This window comes from Dioscorea cayenensis, chromosome 1, assembly GCF_009730915.1.
Source record: "Dioscorea cayenensis subsp. rotundata cultivar TDr96_F1 chromosome 1, TDr96_F1_v2_PseudoChromosome.rev07_lg8_w22 25.fasta, whole genome shotgun sequence".
Lineage (NCBI taxonomy): Eukaryota > Viridiplantae > Streptophyta > Magnoliopsida > Dioscoreales > Dioscoreaceae > Dioscorea > Dioscorea cayenensis.
Genome location: NC_052471.1, coordinates 6,554,520 through 6,575,295, shown reverse-complemented (window position 1 = coordinate 6,575,295; position 20,776 = coordinate 6,554,520). Strand labels below are relative to the sequence as shown.

General features: G+C 43.1%; 1 non-coding gene across 1 annotated transcript; it reads left to right on the top strand.

Moving 5' to 3' along the window:
- The first annotated feature begins 20,669 nt into the window (after positions 1 to 20,669).
- LOC120266585 lies at positions 20,670 to 20,776 on the top strand. Its single transcript, XR_005538206.1, has one exon. It is a non-coding gene; the product is annotated as a small nucleolar RNA R71 (small nucleolar RNA).

The window sequence follows — 20,776 nt, the reverse complement described above, 5'->3', positions numbered from 1 at the left end:
CCAAGGTAACAAATCATGCAAACCAAATAACTAAAAGATCAATAAGGCAAGCAAGCATTAGACAATCAAGATTAAAACTTAATCAAGCATGGATTAAATAGAAACACTAAGCAAATCCATAAAAGATGAGAATCCTAGGGTTCACAAGCCCAAATACCCTCTAGGGTTTTAGCTCTCCATGGAGCAACATACAAAACACACCATCAATGAATGAAAGTACATTAAAAACCATAGAAATAAACCCCCTTATATATTAGCGATGGCCTTGATGGAGAGCTTCGATGTCTTGAAGGACCCACTCCGAAGCTAGGTTCACCGGTTGCTTCCTTGATGCTATGACGGAGGAGGAATCGATCAAAGTTGGTGACGAAGCGTCTCCAAAGCCGCAAACACCTCCTCTCCAGACCCTAGCCATCTCACCCCTCAAGAGCCGCACAAAAGATGAGAAAGAATAGGGCAAAACGACTATTTATAGGCCTTAGACCGCGTCTGTCATGTGCCCCCACGGGCCCATGTGGATTTTCCATGCGCCCGCGTGGGCTGCATGCATTTCCACGCGGGCGCATGGAATTTCCACACTGGCGTATGAACAGTAATTTTGTTGCCGTACCGCTAGAGTAAAATTGATACATTTCTTTCCTACAGTACTTTTCACAAAACGCGGTTTAAACAATCTTCTCTTGAGGCCACATGTCCGGGCACACGTCCATGTGGTAGGCTATAAAACTTTTCTTCATCGACGTATCTTTGAGAGGTCTTGCAATCTTCACAAAAAGAAGGAACATGAAGATGTGGCTGCCTTTGTGCCCTTCCAACTAATGAATTGACTTGAATTTTCCTGGAAGTTGGCACACATCTTCATGTTTATGAACTCCTCTCGTGTCTTGGTCCTTGAATTGAACAAGAACTCCCAATATTGTGTCTTTATAGCCTATCTTTGCTTCTTTTTTACTATTCAAGGCATTCACAGCCTATATGCATGAAAGAACACGAAATACACAATATAAGACATAAACCATTGTAAAAATGATGCTCAATGCATGTAAAACATATATAAAAATATGTCTACTCAAGCACTTATCAAACTCCCCCACACTTAAGTCTTTGCTTGTCCTCAAGCGAAATTAAACATTAAACTCATGGAAAGAAAAGAGAAGTGCTTGGCCTTAGGTTCAACAAAAGAGTACAAGAATAAAATTCTACAGTCATGGAGAGAATCAAACACTAGACCGAACAATCAATGCTATAGCAAACAATCCAATCATAAATGAATGTGATAAAATCCGAATGCTTGTGTGTGAAAAACTCAACTCATATCAACACTATGTCCACTACCAAGTTCTTATTAACATGGGACTTATTTATAAACAAAAATAATAGGTAGTAGCTTCACACAATCCTCTAAGGTAGCCTTTTCCCAAGATGCCTCCCGAGTGGCTTTCACACTTTTGAGGTGGTAGCTCTTTCTACCAAGGACGGTAGCTTTCACACATCCCATGAGATAGCTCTTACTCTCATTAGGGCATAACAAATATCAGACATATGAGAGTAGCTACATACATCATGGGTGGTAGCTCTTTCCACCCCCTATGTACAAACACCAAACAATTTCCAATTCCTTTTTTTTCAAATTTTTCAATTTTTTTTTCTGATTTTTTTTATTTTTTATTTTTTTTATAAAGACTATCACACTAAAGTCCCAAACATAATGAACTGGAGTCTTCATAGGTCAAATGAGCGAGAAAAGTGCACAAAGAGCAATCGGACAAAAATATTTAATAAAGTTGGATGAAAACTAGAGCATGATAAAATCCATGTTTATAACCTCCAAAAACTAAGAATTAAACTCTTAACCCTAAGGTGAACCTTCTTTGGCAACAAGAGCATGCTCATGAAAACACAAGTAAAAGTCATGTATAAGGTGAACCCTCCCCCACACTTAAGATGTACATTGTCCTCAATGTACGCATGCAAGCACAATAAAAATAATAACAATGGAAGAATAATGTGTGTGGGAATGCAATTAAAACAATACTCCCCTGAACTCCTCATCAATCATTTGGTGAAGTCTAACTCATGGGCATGTTGTATGGGTTGTGAAGCTCACACGACCATGTGACAATATAACATTATCATGTCTATGACTAAAACACCATCAACACCACTCTCAAGGTCATCTGCATGTAGACAAGGGGTTCAGTGAAGCTCAACAAAATAGAAAAGATATACAAAGTTCTTATAAGTAAACACATGAAGCACAAACTTACACAGACAAAACCAAACACAAAGTTAACTAACGTCTAAAAGATAAAATAAAGAAAAACTAAAAATGAAAACTTAAGTAAAGAAAACTAAAGAATCATGAGTGGGACGCCTCAAGCATCGACGTCATCTTCTGGTGTTGCCGGTGTGTCAAAAGAATGTTCCCATCCAAGGTTAATCATATACGATCAAAGCCTTTCGGTCCTTGGTGGCATACCTGCAAGAAAATTGCCAAAGAAATGCAAATTTACATGAAATGGCAAGCTGCAGGAATCCACACGGGCACGTGGAAAATCCACGCGCTCGTGTGGGTAATTCTGAGCATGAAATCAGCCCATGCTGGAGCGTGGAAAATCCATGTGCCCGCGTGGAATGCCCACGCGAGCGCGTGGAATGCCCACACGATCGCGTGGATTTTCCACACGCCCGCGTGGGCTTCCTGGGCACAATTTTCAGGCCACGCGGTCGCGTGGGCATCCCACGCGACCGCGTGGGAGCTAGGTTATGGCCAAAAATCCATGCCGATGCTCAACGGTGCTCCAAAACTCTTATAAAAGCATTCTCAAGCATATTAAGGTGATTTCCATGAAGAACAATGCATAAGAACCAAGATATCCACATAAATTTCAAAAAATGGAGGCATGGAGAAGGTTAGAAAAATGAGAGTTTACCGGTGTGAATTGAGGAATAAAGTATGATTAAATGGCCGGCAAAACCCTTCTAAACATTTTAATGACCAAGGAAAAATGTTTGGGGGTGTGGGTGTGTCAGAAAGATAAAGGGATGTGTGAATGAAAAATGTGAATAGTGGTCCTCTTCATCAATTTACCCCACATGGGGGTGTGAAAACTCCACATGGGGGCGTGGGTACTGTACACGGGCGCGTGGAAATTCCACGCGCCCGTGTGGTGATAAGTGCTTGTGCGATATGAATGCGAAGCATTCATTCCTTATGTTGAGTATTACTTTTCTCATGTTTTTACACTAATATGTGTGTTTTTATGTTACTTTCGTGCAGGTAGGGTTGTGAGGCCGATTATTAAGGAAAGAAGCCAATGTGGATCACATTGCATCGTTTTTGGAGGAAATCTTGCTAAGGTTCAAACGCGAAGACATAGGTCAGGTGTGAGATGCTAGAGTGTGTGCCAACCTCCTCGTATTCTAATTGGCACATCCATTTGGAGGGGCACAAGGGCAGTCACACTCGAGCATTCCGACGTATTGATAAGTGCTTGAGTGAACATGTTTTTATGCATGTTTTACATACATTGAGCATCACATTTTATACGGTTTATGTCTCATTTCGTGTATTGGGTGTTCTTTTATGCATATAGGTTGTGAAGGCATTGGGATTTCAAAAGGGAGCGAAGATAGGCTATTATGGCATAATATTGGGAGTTCTTGTACAAATCAAGTTGGAAGACACAAGAGGAGTTTGTGTATGAGGAGATGTGTGCCAACTTCCATAGTTTTTGCAAGCCAAGTTATTAATGGAAGGGCACAAAGGCAGCCATGTCTCCACATTCCTCCTCTTTGTAAAGATTTCAAGACCTTTCAAGACGCATTGATGAAGGAAAAGCCGTATAGCCTACCATATGATCGTGTGCCCGATCGTGTGGCCTTAAGAGGAGAATGTGTATCGTTGTGTAGCAGAAATACTATAGCGGAATTACTGTAGCCAAATTACTGTAGCAAAATTACTGTCCGCGCGACCGCGTGGAAATTCCTGCAGCCCACGCGGGCGCGTGGGGGCACGTGACAGACGCGTTGTGAGGCTATAAATACACCTTTTGGCCGATTCTAAGGGGACTTTTATGGAGCTTTGAGCATAGACATTGAGAGAGAGGCGGCTAGGGGTTTGAGGAGAAGGTCTTCGCCCGATTGATAGGGAGTTTTTTCACCAACTTTGATAGATTCCTTCGACGTCATAGCATTTTTGGGGAGCCATTGGCAACCTAGCTCGGAGAGGAATCCTTAAAGACGTAGAACTACCAATCAAGGCCAATCCGCTGAATTCGAGGGGGTTTTTCTCTATGGGTTTTATTGCTTTTTCATTGTATTCATTATTGTTTTTGTAACTAGGCCCATGGAGGGCTAAACCCTAGTAGGTATTTGGGCATGTGAACCCTAAGATTTATATTTTTTTGGATTGATTCTCTTAATGTTTCTAGTTAATCCGAGTTGTCTTGAGTTTTAATCTTGTGATTTAATTGCTTGCTAATATTGTTAATCCTTGTGGTTGATTTACATTGCATGATTTAATACTTTAATGTGTGAGGTCTCCATTAGAGTTAGATTTCCAAGATTAAAAGAGGGTTGAGAGGGTGAGCCTTGAGATGGAGGAATGTCCCCTTTCCCTTTCGATTGAGTGTTTCCTATCTCCGTATTCCATATTCTCTTTGCATCCATATTTGGTGTGAGGCGTGAGATTGCTCGATTTCTCCGCCGGGACCTTGTAGGGGGTTAGGATCCTTCGCCGGGAATTAGGGTTGGATCTACATTTAGGAATCGGTTTCACTCTTAGGTTTCCTTAGAGCATATTGCGGTCATATGGGGTGTGAAGTGTTGAGATTGGTCGATTTCTCCACCGGGACCTTGTAGGGGACTAGTGCCTTTTGCTTGGAGACAAGGATTGGTTATCGTTGGACTACCTCGACTCATTAGACTCGATTCTAGAGCATTTAGTGAATCTTGAGCTTTAAAGAAGATCTTAGGGGGATCATTGCCCGAATACCTCATCCTTAGTGATTGAGACTCTTCTACTTTATTTCTTGCATACTTGTTTGCTTTGCTTGCAATTAGTTCACTCCATTATATTAACTGATTCTGACTAGATAATTGAGAAGTGCTTATTACTAGTACTTCCGTTCCCTGTGGATTCGACTACCCGACTCACCGGGTAATTATTACTTCGACACCCGTACACTTGCGGTTCACGCACGCATATTGCTTTCATTAATACTATTTTATTGTGCTTACATGTGTACATTGAGGACAATGTACATCTTAAGTGTGGGGGAGGGTTCACTTTATACATGAGACGTATGCACATAGAACAAGAGCTCCACCAACTTGTCTATCATTGAAGAAGCAAGTGATCCACGACGTGAACGTGTGCCTGTTTGCGTTACCCCAATGAAAGTATGGATTCGGGAAGCTATTCAGGCCTGATACTGTAGCAGAGTATTTATAGCAAAGCACTGTAGCAGCACTGTTCACAGCTGGCCAAGAAAACAGGAATTCAGAGAATCCACACGAGCATGTGGAAATTATACACGCCCGTGTGGAAATTCCACATGGGCGTGTGTAAAATCCACAGGCCCCGCATGGTCACCCGATTCCAGCCCTATTTAAAGCCGATTCAGCCCCGATTTCAGTATTCTTTTCTTCATCTTTTCCCCAACTTGAGAGAGGGCTTCGGCTGGGGTTTTGGGGAGTATTGGCTAGGGTTTTGGACAGGTTCTATGGCTCCGACATCGCGCATTGTTTGGAAGAAGGTTATTGGGAGAGTTTTCATCGGCACCGATCTGGCGAGGTGTATCCTAGGCCTGACAAAGGATCCCTTGCGACGAGTAGAGGACACTCCACAAGGCCATCGACACGACTATCGAGGGGGTTTTCTATGGATTTATTGCTTTTACATTCTATTTCTTTGATTGTACATAACTCCATGGAGAGCTAAACCCCTAGTGGGTACTTGGGTATTTGTGAACCCTAGGATGTATTTGTTTCATTGAATCTCTTTATTATGCTTTCAATTAATTGATGTTTATTGTGAGTTCCAACCTTGAATGCTTGATTGTATGAACATTTCCCTTAGAGTGACACTAGGGTTGAGAGTTCTCGTTGGTAACCTTGTGCACGAGTGACACACCACGAGTGTTAGACAAAGCTAGGTCGGAGAGGGTTGAGATGGTGAGTCGAGAGGTACAGGAGCGTCCCCTTTCCCCTCCGACGTGATAGATTCTATCTCCATTCCTCGAGTTCTTTGCAGCCATAATAGAGTGAATGGTCTAAGGGATGAACTTCCGCTGGGGCTTAGTTGCGCGTGCAATGGAGTGAAGCGTTGAGGTGATCTTAGTATCTATGGCTTAATCATGGTTAGGGATCTTCCACCTGGACCAAAGGGTTAGGTCTATAATTAGGAAGAGATTTATCACTTGGAATCCCTAGAGCTCATTGCAACTCTATGCGAGTGCGAGGTTGAGAGGTTATCTAATCTCTCCTCCGGGACATGTATAGAGTTAGGCATAGGTTACCTTAGATTTGGGACTATGTAATTAAGGATTTCCACGACTCACCATTGCATTGATTAGGAAGCATAATAGAGGGTTCTTGCACTTGAAAAAATTATCCTAGGTGGAGCATTATCCAAGTACCCCATATTTATCGATTGCCTTACCTTCTCCTTTACTCGTGCTCTCTTACTTGTTGCTTTTACTTTTGAGAATTGAATCATAGTCACAATTATCATTACTGATCTTTCACATAGCTAAGAAGCGAATTAAGTGTTTTTATTCCCTACTCCCTGTGGATTCGATACCCACTCACCAGGGATTATTACTTCGTCAAACCTGTGCACTTGCGGGATATACGCAAGGGGACCTTGTCATGTGGGCTGCAGAATTTCTACAGAAACACATCCATAGAGATATTTACATGAAATTAAGTCCAATTTCCCAACTAAAAACATGAATATCATCCTAAACCATGCCACACACATACATTTAAACTAAAACACCAAAAATCTTCATGAAGAACTCAACACCAACAAAAATTCATCAAAGCACCCACTCATGAATTTATTACTGCAGAAACAAAAATCTAAACTAGAAAACATTTAAAAACTTGGGTTGCCTACCAAGAAGTGCTTGTTTTACGTCACTAAGCTTGACGTACCTCTTCCTTACCTTATGGAGGCTTGAAAAGAGTGTGTTCCTCCCGACTAGACATTGCATAGCTACTTCCTTTAAACCAAGAGTCTAGTTGTCAGGTTGGAATATTAATTGGAGAGTCCAACCATCTTACTTTTGGTCTCCAAGGAAACAATTTGGGTTGGGAATTGTCCAAGCTTAGCACAGGTGGGTCATTGGATGGCTTCAATCTCCTACCCACATCTTTTTCCCTTCCCAAAACCTCTTTCTTGCATTGTATGAGTTGATCAATCCCAAAGAGAGATGCTTGTTCCATTACCTTAGGATTTGCTTCTTCTTGTGTATTTTCAACTTGAAAGGAACATGAGACTAGCAAATCCCCTTGAAAATTCCCTCGCTCACAAGCATAATCTTCATTCTCACAATCCAAAATCTCAAAATGATATTCAAATTCTTTCTTTTCATTTTCTACACCAATGTACTCATTTTTCCGAACTTCTTCAATTGTGCTCATGGCCTCATCATGTCCCAGAGACACTTGCCTTGCTTGTTCAAATTCTTCTTTTTCTTTAGCAAGCATGTCCAAGATCTCTCCTAATTGATGCTCAATGTTTTTGATGGAGACCTCATGGCAACTTAATGTGGCCTCAATATTTTGGAAACGGGCATCGGTTGCTTCAATAAATCTTGGTAACACTCTTTCCAACTGAAGTACATCTTCTTCAACTTTCTCATCCCATTGAAGTTCTTGTTGACGTGCTTCCCATTGTTGTCCATCAATATCCCATAAGAGATTTCGGTAGCTCCTTCGAGTTGGATGATATGTGGTACAACATGGATTGTATTGTTGATGAACACTATCAAGTCGATCAATTTTTCTAGTGACAGCATCAACTTGTGAACATAATTCTATAAGTGGATCAATCATCATTCAAGTTCCATCCAAGAAAAAGTAAATAAGACAAAATAAAACAAATTATAAAGGTGGAAGAAGATAGAGTGAAATAGATAAAAACAAAATAAAAATCGATGAGAATGATGGAAGAAAAACAAAGTGTGGAACAGACAAAATAAAGAAAAAGATAAGTGGCTAGAGCAACAAAGTCCTAGCATTCCTAGTATTTTGTTCCCCGGCAACGGCACCAAAAAATTGACACGTCCGAATATGCGTGTAAACCGCAAGTGCATGGGTGTCGAAGTAATAAAATACCCGGTGAGTCGGGTAGTTGAATCCACAAGGAACAGGGCTACTAGTACTAACTTCTTCTCAGCTTTCTAGCCTAATGATAAATGGAAAGGTGTGGTGATCTAATGTGTGAAGAAATGAATACCGGAGATGAATATACAAGGGTGAAATAGATGGATATCTCAATCAGTAAAAGTGGGGTATTCGGGCAATGCTCACCCTAGGATTCAAGTATTAGGTACTGGATAAGCAAAGTGTTTCTATGAAGAGTAAGTTAAGTTGTGGAAATCCAAATATAATCGGCTCCGGCCTCCCGATCACTGATACTAGTCTCCTACGAGGTCCCAGTGGAGAAATCGCTCAATCTCAACACCTCACACCACATATGGCCGTAAAGCACTCTAGGGATTCCAAGAGGTGTATCCGATTCCTCAAGATTGATCCAACCCTAATTCCCAGTGAAGGATCCTAACCCCCTACAAGGTCCCGATGAAGAAATCTCTCAATCTCATGCCTCACACCAAATATGGTTGCATAGAGCTTAGGGAACAGAGATAGAATGCACCAATCATAGGGGAAAGGGGATGCTCACTATCTTATAACTCACCCTCTCAACCCTCTTCAATCTTGAGATTCAAACCCTAATGGAGACCTCTCTCTCACCAAGGTAACAAATCATGCAAACTAAATAACCAAAAGATCAATAAGGCAAGCAAGTATTAGACAATCAAGATTAAAACTTAATCAAACTCGGACTAAATAGAAACACTAAGCAAATCCACAAAAGAAGATAATCCTAGGGTTTACAAGCCCAAATATCCTCTAGGGTTTTAACTATCCATAGAGCAACATACAAAACACACCATCAATGAATGAAACTACATTAAAACCATAGAAATAAAACCCCTTATATATGAACTGATGGCCTTGATGGAGAGCTTTGACGTCTTGAAGGACCCACTCCGAAGCTAGGTTCACCGGTGGCTTCTTTGATGCTATGACGGAGGAGGAATCGATCAAAGTTGGTGACGAAGCGCCTCCAAAGCCACAAAGACCTCCTCTCCAAACCCTAGCCGTCTCACACTTTAAGAGCCGCACAAAAGATTAGAAAGAATAGGGCAAAACGACTATTTATAGGCCTTAGACCGCGTTTGTCACGTGCCCCCACGCGCCAATGTGGATTTTCCACGCGCCCACGTGGGCTGCAGGAATTCCCACGCGGGTGCGTACTTTTCACAAAACGCGTAATTTTGCTACAGTACTTTTCACAAAAAACGGTTCAAACACTCTTCTCTTGAGGCCACATGTCCGGGCACACATCCATGTGGTAGGCTGACAAGGTCCCCTTGCGTATATCCCGCAAGTGCACGGGATTGTCGAAGTAATAATCCCGGGTGAGCGGGTACCGAATCCACAGGGAGTAGAGAGTAAAGACACTTAATTTGATTCTTAGCTATGTGGAATATCAACAACGATAAGTGTGACAATGATTCAATTCTCAACAATTAAAAGCAACAAGTAAGAGAGCAAAAGTAAGGAGGAGGTAAGGCAATCGATAAAGATGGGGTACTCGGATGATGCTTCACCTAGGATAATCGCTTCAAGTGCAAGAACTCTCTATTATGCTTCCAAATCAAGGCAATGGTGAGTCATGGAAATCCTTACATACATAGTCCCAAATCTAAGGTCAACTATGCCTAACTCTATTCATGTCCCTGAGGAGAGATTAAATAACCTCTCAACCTCGCACTAGAATAAAGTTGCAATGAGTTCTTGGGATTCCAGGTGATAAATATCTTCCTAATTATAGACCTACCACTTTGGTCCAGGGGGAAGGTCCCTAACCACAATTAAGCCCTAGATACTAAGATCCCCTCAACGCTTCACTCCGTTGCACGCGCAACTAAGCCCCAGCGGAGATTCATCCCTTAGACCATTCACTCTATTATGGCCGCAAAGAACTCAAAGAACGGAGGTAGAATCTATCACGTCGGAGTGGAAAAGGGACGCTGTTGTACCTCCCGACTCACCCTCTTAACCCTCTCCAACCTAGCTTTGTCTAACGCTCGTGGTGTGTCAGTCACTCACAAGGTTACCAACAAGAACTCTCAACCCTAGTGAAACTCTAGGAGAAATGTTCATACAATTAAGCATTCAAGGTTGGAACTCACAATAAACATCAATTTATTGAAAGCATAATAAAGAAGTTCAAAGAAACAAATACATCCTAGGGTTCACAATCACCCAAGTACCCACTAGGGGTTTAGCTCTCCATAGAGCTAAGTACAATCAAAGAAATCGAATGTAAAAGCAATGAATCCATAAAGAAACCCCTCGATGGTCGTGTCGATGGTCTTGTGGAGAGTCCTCTACTCATCGCAAGGGATCTGATAAACGCCTAAATGTACGTATTTTATACGTATTGATCTTGTATTATTTGTGTATATCTTGATGAATTGATGCACGTTTGAGTATAAATTTGTTCTTTCGGTGTTGCAGATCATAAATGTGCCGAATGTAACTCAAAAATGCAAATTGGATGAATTCGACACCGAAAACGGCATTTTTGGGGTCCCAGCACTATAGCGTACTGTAGCTGATCACTATTCATGCTGCGGGCATTTGGCTGTGAGCTTCATGGGCTCCATGCGCCCGCATGGGTGCCTGTGAGGTTTGCTGGAATTTCACAACACTCGGCACTGTAGCAGAATTACTGTAGTTGAGTACTGTAGTACCGGCATATTTTCTGGGTGAAACGGCAGTGAGCTTCACGGGCTCCGTGCGCCCGCATGGACCTGATGCTATATATTTCGGGCCGAACTTTTAGGGCAAAGGAGGAGGTTTTTGGAGAGCTTTTGGGGTGCAGTTTTCTCTTGGGCCTCTTAGGCCGCCGCACCACTCTTCCCGCCGGCGATCTACTACGCAAGACATCACCAAGAGGGAGGCAAGCTTTGGAGGAGAAGATTGGGTGAAGATCCTAGGCATCCAAGGCATCATTTGAGGGGAGATCTCTTCAAATCTTCAAGATCTTCACCATCTAAGGGAATCTAAAGCTAGAGGTAGTAGTTCTTACTTCTTTTCTTCTTTATTTGTTCCTTGGATTTGTATGAGTGGTCCTCTTTCATGAGGCACTAACTTATTTGTGATTTGGATATGATGAACTCTAGGGTTGATTGTTTGTAATTTGGATGATCATCTATATTGATGTATTGTTGGATGTTGTATTTCTTTTATGGAATCTTGTAGTTTGTGGTTCAAGTCTTGTGTACTTTGATGTGTTGATTTGCATGAGAACTCTGTATTTCAACTTCTAGGTTGTACTTGGTTGCGTGACCATCGCCCTTGTACTAGACACACTTGGCTTGGAAGGGATCCATGTACAAATACACCGTGACCATCGGGTATTTTGTACCCCTCCAGCAATTAGGGTTGGACCTAGTTTGAGTATCGACCCTGATTAGAGATTTCCCTGAGTGTAATGCAATCATACGAGGATTTGGGCGGAAGCGATTCTGACCCAATACTTGTATGGGATTAGGGTTCAATTGCCGTGACCATCGGGTTGAGCTAATTTAGGATTCTCTTGGCCCAACTACCATCTCGCATTTCATCCTAAATTCAGGACCTAATGACAACCCTAGGGGGATTCATTGTCCAAATCACTCTCTTCACTGTTTGATTCTCCCTTGAGTTCGTATTGTGTGTAGTAGTACCCCGGATTTCATTGTAGTTAATTCTTTCTCTTTTTATAATTACTATTCATCTTTCGGAGTGTTAGGCTAGGAAATAGACGAACGGGAAGTAATAGTAGCTCCTTGGGCCCAGGGAATACGACCCTCTCATGCTCGCACGAGAGGTATTACTTGACGACTCCGTGCACTTGCGGATCGCTCATCAGGATCCTTTGTCCGGCCTAGGATACAACTCGCCGGATCGATGTCGACGAAAGCTCTCCCAATAACCTTCTTCCAAATGATGCGCGATGTTGGAGCCGTAGAACCTCTCAAAAAACCTAGCCAATACCCCTTAAAACCTAGCCGAATCCCTCTCGCATGTTGGGGAAAAGAATACCAAAATCGGGGCTGAATCGGCTTTAAATAGGTCTGCAATCGGGTGACTCCATGGGCGTGGACGGTACAGGTGCCCGTGCGGAATTTCCACACGGCCGTGGGTAATTTCCACACGCCCATGTGGATTCTCTGTTTCTCTGATTTCTTCGCCGGCTGTGAATAGTGCTACTACAGTACATGCTACAGTGTTACTATAATGCTCTGCTACAGCCTTCGACCTGAATAACTTCCCAATTCCATATTTTCATCGGGGTAGCGCAAACGGGCATACGTTTACGTCGTGAATCACTTGCTTCTTCAATGATATACATGTTGGTGGAGCTCTCGTTCTTATGTGCATAAATCGGAATGCTCGAGTGTGACTGCCATTGTGCCCCTCCAAATGGATGTGCTCACTTGAATGCTAGGAGGTTGGCACACACTCTAGCATCTCACACCTGACCTATGTCTTCGCGTTTGAACCTTAGCGAGATTTCCTCTAAAATAGGTGCATTATGATCCACATTGGCCTATTTCTTTCATACTTGGCCTCATAACCCTACCTGCATAAAAGTAACATAAAAACACACATATTAGTGTAAAAACCTGAGAAAAGTAATGCTCAACATACGAAATGAACACTTCGCATTCATATCGCACAAGCACTTATCAAACTCCCCCACACTTAAACTTTTGCTTGTCCACAAGCAAACATTAAAACATTCTGTACATCAATGAAGAAAATATTGAAAGTGCTTGGCCTTAGGTTCACCGAGGCATACAAAGAAAGTATTCTACGAGTAAGGAAAATTTCAACACTAAACACGAAAAAACAATCCTCTAGCTAAAAACTTGAATAAAAAAGGACAACAAACCCGAATTTCGTTTATGTGTGTGAACTCACTCAAAACAACCCAAAATATACTCCTCAAAGTTCTAAGTACAAGGGACTTATTTATCTACAAAAGTGACAAAAATTTTAAAAGATGGTAGTAGCTTCACACATCCTCTAAGGTAGACCTTTCGAAAGCGGCCGCTAAGGTGGCTTTCACACTTTCGAGGTGGTAGCTCTTTCTACCCGAGTGGTAGCTTTCACTCATCCTATGAGATAGCTCTTTCTCTCATTAGGGCATAACTAGTATCCGACTTGTGAGAGTAGCTTCATACTTCATAGGTGGTAGCTCTTTCCACCCAAAAAATACAAACAAACAATAAAACTATTTTGTTCCTTCTTTTCATTCATATTTTTTTTTTGAATTTACCAAAAGAAGTAAACCTTACTAGTCCCTCTAACATCGAACATGAGTTTCCAACAGAGTTCAGAGAGTGAGTAGTGCACTAAGTGTAAATCGGGCAAAAAATCCTAAACATTCAAGCAAGAACTAGAGTATGAAAACATTCAATGTTAACAATTCTCCTAGACTAAAGAATATAATCATTGCGACTAAGGTGAACTGCCATTGGCTATGTGAGCAAATATCAATCAAAAACAATAGAAAAGATGTGCGCATTATGAAACTCCCCCCCACACTTAAGTTGTACATTGTCCTCAATGTACACATGCAAGCTCACTCAAAAATATATCATTCAAAAATAGATGTGGGAGAAGCAATCAAAACAATACTCCCCGACTCCTAGTGTTGCATTTGATGAAGCTAATTCATTGGGAGTAGTGTTCCAACGGGTTGTGAAAAGCTCACACGGCCAAGTGCTCGAAAGCACCTTGGCCATGCCCATGACTAAGTCTCAATTCCCCAAGATGACAAGACCATCTCGACGCATACACGAGGGGTTCGGTGAAGCTCAAGAAAAAAACAAAAAAATAACTCGAGTGTATAAAAGATGAAGCAATGAATACAACTCGGTAAATGCAATATAACATAAACTCGGGAAGGAAAAAAATCCTTTTCCGAGTGAACAAGTCTAAAAACAAGAAAATAGAATAAAGTAAAATGCACGAAAGTAAAAGAAAAGTCAAGTGTCAGAGTTGCTCTCGGGCTCCTATGTTGCTGCTGCTGCTGAAGATAGTGGGTCCTCCGGTGCTGGGGTCGAGGATGGAGGTGCTGGAGGAACTAACGGGGCCTGAAGAGTCCTAAGCTGCAGGACAAATGATGAGGCAACGTCTCGCTTTAGGATCTGCTGTAATATGTCAAAACGTGCCATGAACTCTGTATACTGAGTGGCCTGCGTAGCCCGAATCTCGGCAACCTCAGCTTGGACCACTCCTATAGCATTCTCGAGCCTCTCAAAGCGATCATTGGCTCGAGATGGTGAAAACATACGCACTGGGGGGTGGTTCCTCGGCTGCTGTAGGTGCCTCGGTCTCCATCGATACTGGCTGAGGCTTGGCGGTGGGCTGAGATGCTCCGGCTTCATCACCCTCATCCTCAGCTATCTCTGGGGCTGGTTGGACTAAGGCAAAGACCCCTATCCGAACCCTGCGGACAATGCCCATCAACCGTATAGTCTCTAAACTCAGCGGAGCGGGTACAGTCATCTTCTCGGCCCCGCGAATCGAATCCAAGAGACCCATACCCAGCACTAATCTCGTAATGTAGGGGCCAGAGAAGATCGCTGCCAGTCTAGCATAGTGTCCCTGGTGCCTGATGTACTCTGCCAGAATGTGCCCTAAATGAATCGGTACGCGCTCTACCATCGAGTATAAGTACAGCAGCTCCTGATGGCTCAAAACACCAGTACTGTCACCGCGGCCATTCACCGACCTACTCATGATGGCGTGCAAATATCTGTATGCAGGTCGGGAAAGGCACGTGGCTATTGACACCCCTGGATGGTACTGACCTTGACCACATAGTACTCTCTAAGTTCTCTGCGGGGACAAGGTTCCAGGATAATCAGTAGGCAACTGTGCATACTCCTCTATATCCGTGAATGCCTCCTCCTACAAGCCAAGTAGGATGGAAAACTGCGTAATGCTCAAGCTATGGTGGCGTCCAAATACTCTGAACTGAATGGTGTCCAAAATGTTGAAGCTCGAATACGCTCTATCAAACTCGAACGAGGATAGCACCTCCAGTGCAAACTCTCAGATGGCTGGCTCTGTAATCATCAGCAACTGCCGCCAACCACCTTCTGAAACTAGATCCTCGATCTCATCAGCAAACTCATCTACGGACCTGATGTTCGGGAATCGCAAATCGCATGCCCTCGGGCTCAGGGGATGACTCACGTGGCATCTTATCAGCTTGCTTCTTTGACTTAGGTGCCATGATCTGCAAAATTTAAATGAAATTGATCAAACAAGTTGATAAAACAATGCTACAGAAATGCACATGGTCGTGTGGAATTTCCGCACGCCCGTGTGGATTCACGGGGTATGAGAAACGCACGGCCATGCATCAACAATCCAAAAATACAACTTAATAATACTTAAAACTTCATTGTAAACATAAATTATCGTTCCAATTGAAGAAACAAAGCATTATTGACCAGATTAATCGATAGAAAATACGAATTAACGAAGAAGATAATGAAAAAGGATTTACCGACGAGGAGGAGTGAGAAAATGAAGAGCCGGCCGAAAAACTTCGCTAAAATCCTACCAAACTGATGCTATGGACTCGGAGAGTGCTGTGAGAGTATTTTCAAATAAAAAGGAGTCATGAAGAGGGAGAGGAATCATTCTCTTTTAAATGGAACTCGCGACTTTTGCCATTATGTGCGTCCACACGGGCGTGCGAAAATTACACACGCCCGTGCGCCAAACCCACAAGGGCAGACGCATGCCCCTGTGGCTTCCCTGGACATCTGAGAAAAATATCAAGTATTACACATGCCTGTGCAGAAATTCCCCACGGGCGTGGACGTTTACATGCTCAACTCACAGGGGCAGCCGCACGACCTTGTGTTTTCTCGGTATGGAGGGAACACCCTGCAGAGATTCGCACTGGCGTGCGGAAATTACCCACACCCATGTGTGGTTCACAAGGTCACCCACAGGGGTGAGTCCAGGCCCCTGTGTGCTCTCGTGGAAATCTGCCCAACTCTGCAAGAGTTTACACGCCCGTGCGGAAATTACCCACGGGAGTGCGCCAGTTGCATGGTCGTTCACAGGGGCAGCCACACGCCCTTGTGCCTTCTCTGGATGAGCTCGCAGTATACACCCACGGGCGTGTGGAAATTCCATGTGCCCGTGTGTTTTCTCTGGGTGACCTAGAAAAACCTGCAGGCTCTACAGAACTATTCTGAACATGTTTACACACTCAGAGCCTGCTATATTATGCAAAATTTACCAGATAAAAACACAAAATAGAACTCAAATGACCAGACTTCGCCAACTCTCAACAATTAACAGTTTATTCAAAATAGAACTCAAATTCCAACAACAAAATCGCAGCACAAGCACTTAAAAATTGAAACACCAACAATTAACAGTTTATTCATGAAAACAAACTAAACTAAAAGGTGCGAGAACAATAAACACTTGGGTTACCTCCCAAGAACCGCTTGTTTAATGTCACTAAGCTTGACGTATCTTTCTTACCTCACGGGGGTTCATAAATGAAGGTTGCCCTCTTACCCATGGCTTGAAAGCATGATGAGCAAAATCTCTTGAGTGTAGAGGGTGTACTCTCAGGCTTCGGACCACCTAGCAATGGTTCGTCCAACTTCCTTGGATCATGTACGTCTCCAACAATCTTGGAGCATTTTCGGTGGCGTCTCCGAGCCCTCTTCATTTTTTGAGGCACCTTCTTCAAGATTCCCAGGGTAGATGTTCCTTCTCCAGTCAAACCAAGCATCATTACTTCTTCATTGCTCTCCTCTTGATCGAACAAACTTTCATATGGTTCCGGGTTGAACATTTCCTGCACATATTCATCAACAAGCTCATCAGTAGTATCTAGAAAATATAAAGTGTCATCGAAATCAAGAGAATGCCGCATGGCTTCAGCAAGGTGGTATGTGAGCTTGTCATCTCCAACTCTCAATGTGAGCTCTCCGCAGTCCATGTCAATCAATGCTTTGGAAGTCCGCAAGAACGGTCTCCCAAGTATCAAGGGTACATCCGCATCCTCATCAACATCTAGCACTACAAAGTCAACCGGAAAAATGTACTTGTCCACCTTGACAAGCACGTTGACAAGGTCCCTTTGCGTATATCCCGCAAGTGCACGGGTTTGTCGAAGTAATAATCTCGGGTGAGCGGGTATTGAATCCACAGGGAGTAGGGAGTAAAGACAATTAATTCGATTCTTAGCTATGTGGAATATCAACAATGATAAGTGTGACAATGATTCAATTCTCAACAATTAAAAGCAACAAGTAAGAGAGCAAAAGTAAGGAGGAGGTAAGGCAATCGATAAAGATGGGGTACTCGGATGATGCTTCACCTAGGATAATCGCTACAAGTGCAAGAACTCTCTATTATGCTTCCTAATCAATGCAATGGTGAGTCTTGGAAATCATTCCATACATAGTCCCAAATCTAAGGTCAACTATGCCTAACTTTATTCATGTCCCAGAGAAGAGATTAAATAACCTCTCAACCTCGCATTCGAATAAAGTTGCAATGAGTTCTAGGAATTCCAGGTGATAAATCTCTTCCTAATTATAGACCTAACCCTTTGCTCCAGATGGAAGGTCCATAACCATAATTAAGCCCTCGATACTAAGATCCCCTCAACGCTTCACTCCGTTGCACACGCAACTAAGCCCCAGCGTAGATTCATCCCTTAGACCATTCACTCTATTATGGCCGCAAAGAACTCGAGGAATGGAGGTAGAATCTATCACGTCGGAGGGGAAAGGGGACGCTCCTGTACCTCTCGACTCACCCTCTCAACCCTCTCCAACCTAGCTTTGTCTAACGCTCGTGGTGTGTCACTCACTCACAAGGTTACCAACAAGAACTTTCAACCCTAGAGTCACTCTAGGGGAAATGTTCAAACAATCAAGCATTCAAGGTTGGAACTCACAATAAACATCAATTTATTGAAAGCATAATAAAGAAGTTCAAAGAAACGAATACATCCTAGGGTTCAGAATCACCCAAGTACCCACTAGGGGTTTAGCTCTCCATGGAGCTAAGTACAATCAAAGAAATCGAATGTAAAAGCAATGAATCCATAAAGAAACCCCCTCGATGGTCGTGTCAATGGTCTTGTGGAGAGTGCTCTACTCGTCGCAAGGGATCCTTTGTCCGGCCTAGGATACACCTCGCCGGATCGATGCCGACGAAAGCTCTCCCAACAACCTTCTTCCAAATGACGCGCAATGTCGGAGCTGTAGAACCCCTCCAAAAACATAGCTAATACCCCTCAAAACCCAAGCCGAAGCCCTCTCGTAAGTTGGGGAAAAGATGAAGAAAAGAATACAAAAATCGTGGCTGATTCTTCTTTAAATAGGGCTGGAATCGGGCGACTACACGGGCGTGGATGCTCCACGTGCCCGTGCGAAGTTTCCACAGGGGCGTGGGTAATTTCCCCACGCCTGTGTGGATTCTCTGAGCCCGCTCATTTTCGCGGTGTGAGCGATGAATCGCTATAGTATGCTCGCTATAGTAGTATGCCAAAAATACTCCCCAACCACTTTTCATTGAGGTAACATAAACGGGCACACGTTTATGCCGTGGATATCTTTGCTTCTTCAATGATGGATAATTGATGGAGATATTGTTCTATGTGCATAAGTCGGAATGCTTGAGTGTGACTGCCCTTGTGCCGCTCCAAATGGGTGTGCAAACTCAAATACGGGGAGTTTGGCACACACTCTAGCATCTCACACCCGACTTATATCTTCGCGTTTGAACCTTAGCAATATTTCCTCCAAAATCGGTGCATTGTGATCCACATTGGATTCTTTACTTCATAATTGATTTCACAACCCTACCTGCATAAAAGTAACATAAAAACACACATATTAATGTAAAACCCGAGAAAAGTAATGCTCAACATAAGGAAAGAATGCTTCCCATTCATATCACAAAAGTACTTATCACACATCTTCAATGATGCCTCTCGGATGTCGTACCGTTCGGTCTGCCAATTGTAAAGTCATCCGAGTAGGCCTATCCTCCCCTAAGCCTAGCTTTTGGAAGAAAGTATATGGCATGACATTGATACTTGTCGCTGAATCCGCCAATGCCATTTCCTCACCTAAGTTGCCGATATTACACGGAATGATGAACCTTCTTGGGTCTTTCTTCTTGTTCGGCATGTTCTTTTGCAACACCGCCGAGCATGAAGCATCTAGCACCACTGAAGCACTCTCCTCCAATTTCCTCTTGTTGGTCAATAGGTCTTTTAGGAACTTCGCGTACTTAGGCATTTGAGCCAATGCCTCTACAAAAGGAATATTGATGTGGAGTTGCTTGAACAGACTCAGGAACTTCTTATACTGTTCATCCCCTTGGTCATTCTTCAATCTAGAGGGGTAAGGGATTCTTGGGTTGAATGGTGGGGGTGCCACCTCTTTCTCTTTGTCTACTCCCTTCTCAACCTCTACAACCTCGGGTGCGTATTCTTTTGGCTTTTCACTCGGAAGCCTCCCTTCAACCTCACGACCACTTCTCAAAGTGATCGCCTTCGCATGTTCTCTAGGATTGGTTTCCGTGTTGCTTGGTAAACTTCCATGTGGCCTTTCGGAGAGAGACTTCGCAATTTGCCCTACTTGATTTTCAAGGTTGTGCAAGGAGGCGATGTGATTGCGAAGTGTAGCCTCGACTGATTCAAACCTTGTATTTGCCGATTGAACAAATCAAGCCAAGTGCTTCTCCAAATCCGTCATTCAGGTTTCCAAGCCTGAAATTCTGTTTTCCACTTGAGGGGCTTGTTGCTATTCTTGGAAACCCAATGTCCCCATGGTCTTCTGTGGTCCTTGATTGCTCCATGAAAAATTGGATTGATTCTTCCAACCTGAATTGTAGGTGTTGTTGTATGGGTTCCCTTGAGGTCTCATGACATTACCTACAAAGTCAACGTTCTCAACTGAAGAAACATTACCAATGATGATTGGGCAATCAGAGGGAGCATGTCCTCCACCACAACTGGTGCAATTGGTCATAGCCGCAACTCTATTCGATTTATAAGATCTAGCTTCTTACTCAAACTCTCCACTTGGGCCGCCAATGAAGTTACCGCATCAATTTCATGGAGACCGGCCACTTTTTTCTTCTCCCTAGCATTCCACAGGTAGCTATTTAACCCTATTTCCTCAATCAATTGACGAGCCTCATCGGAGTTCTTACTACCTAAGGTATCTCCTACCGCCGCATCTAAGAGTTACCTTGTACTCGGGTTCAAACCATTGTAGAAGGTTTTAACAATCATCCACTCCGGGAATCCGTGTTGCGGACACTTTCACAGGAGTTCCTTGAACCTTTCCCATGTCTCAAATAGAGACTCCAATTCCAATTGCACAAAGGATGAGATCTCATTCCTAAGCTT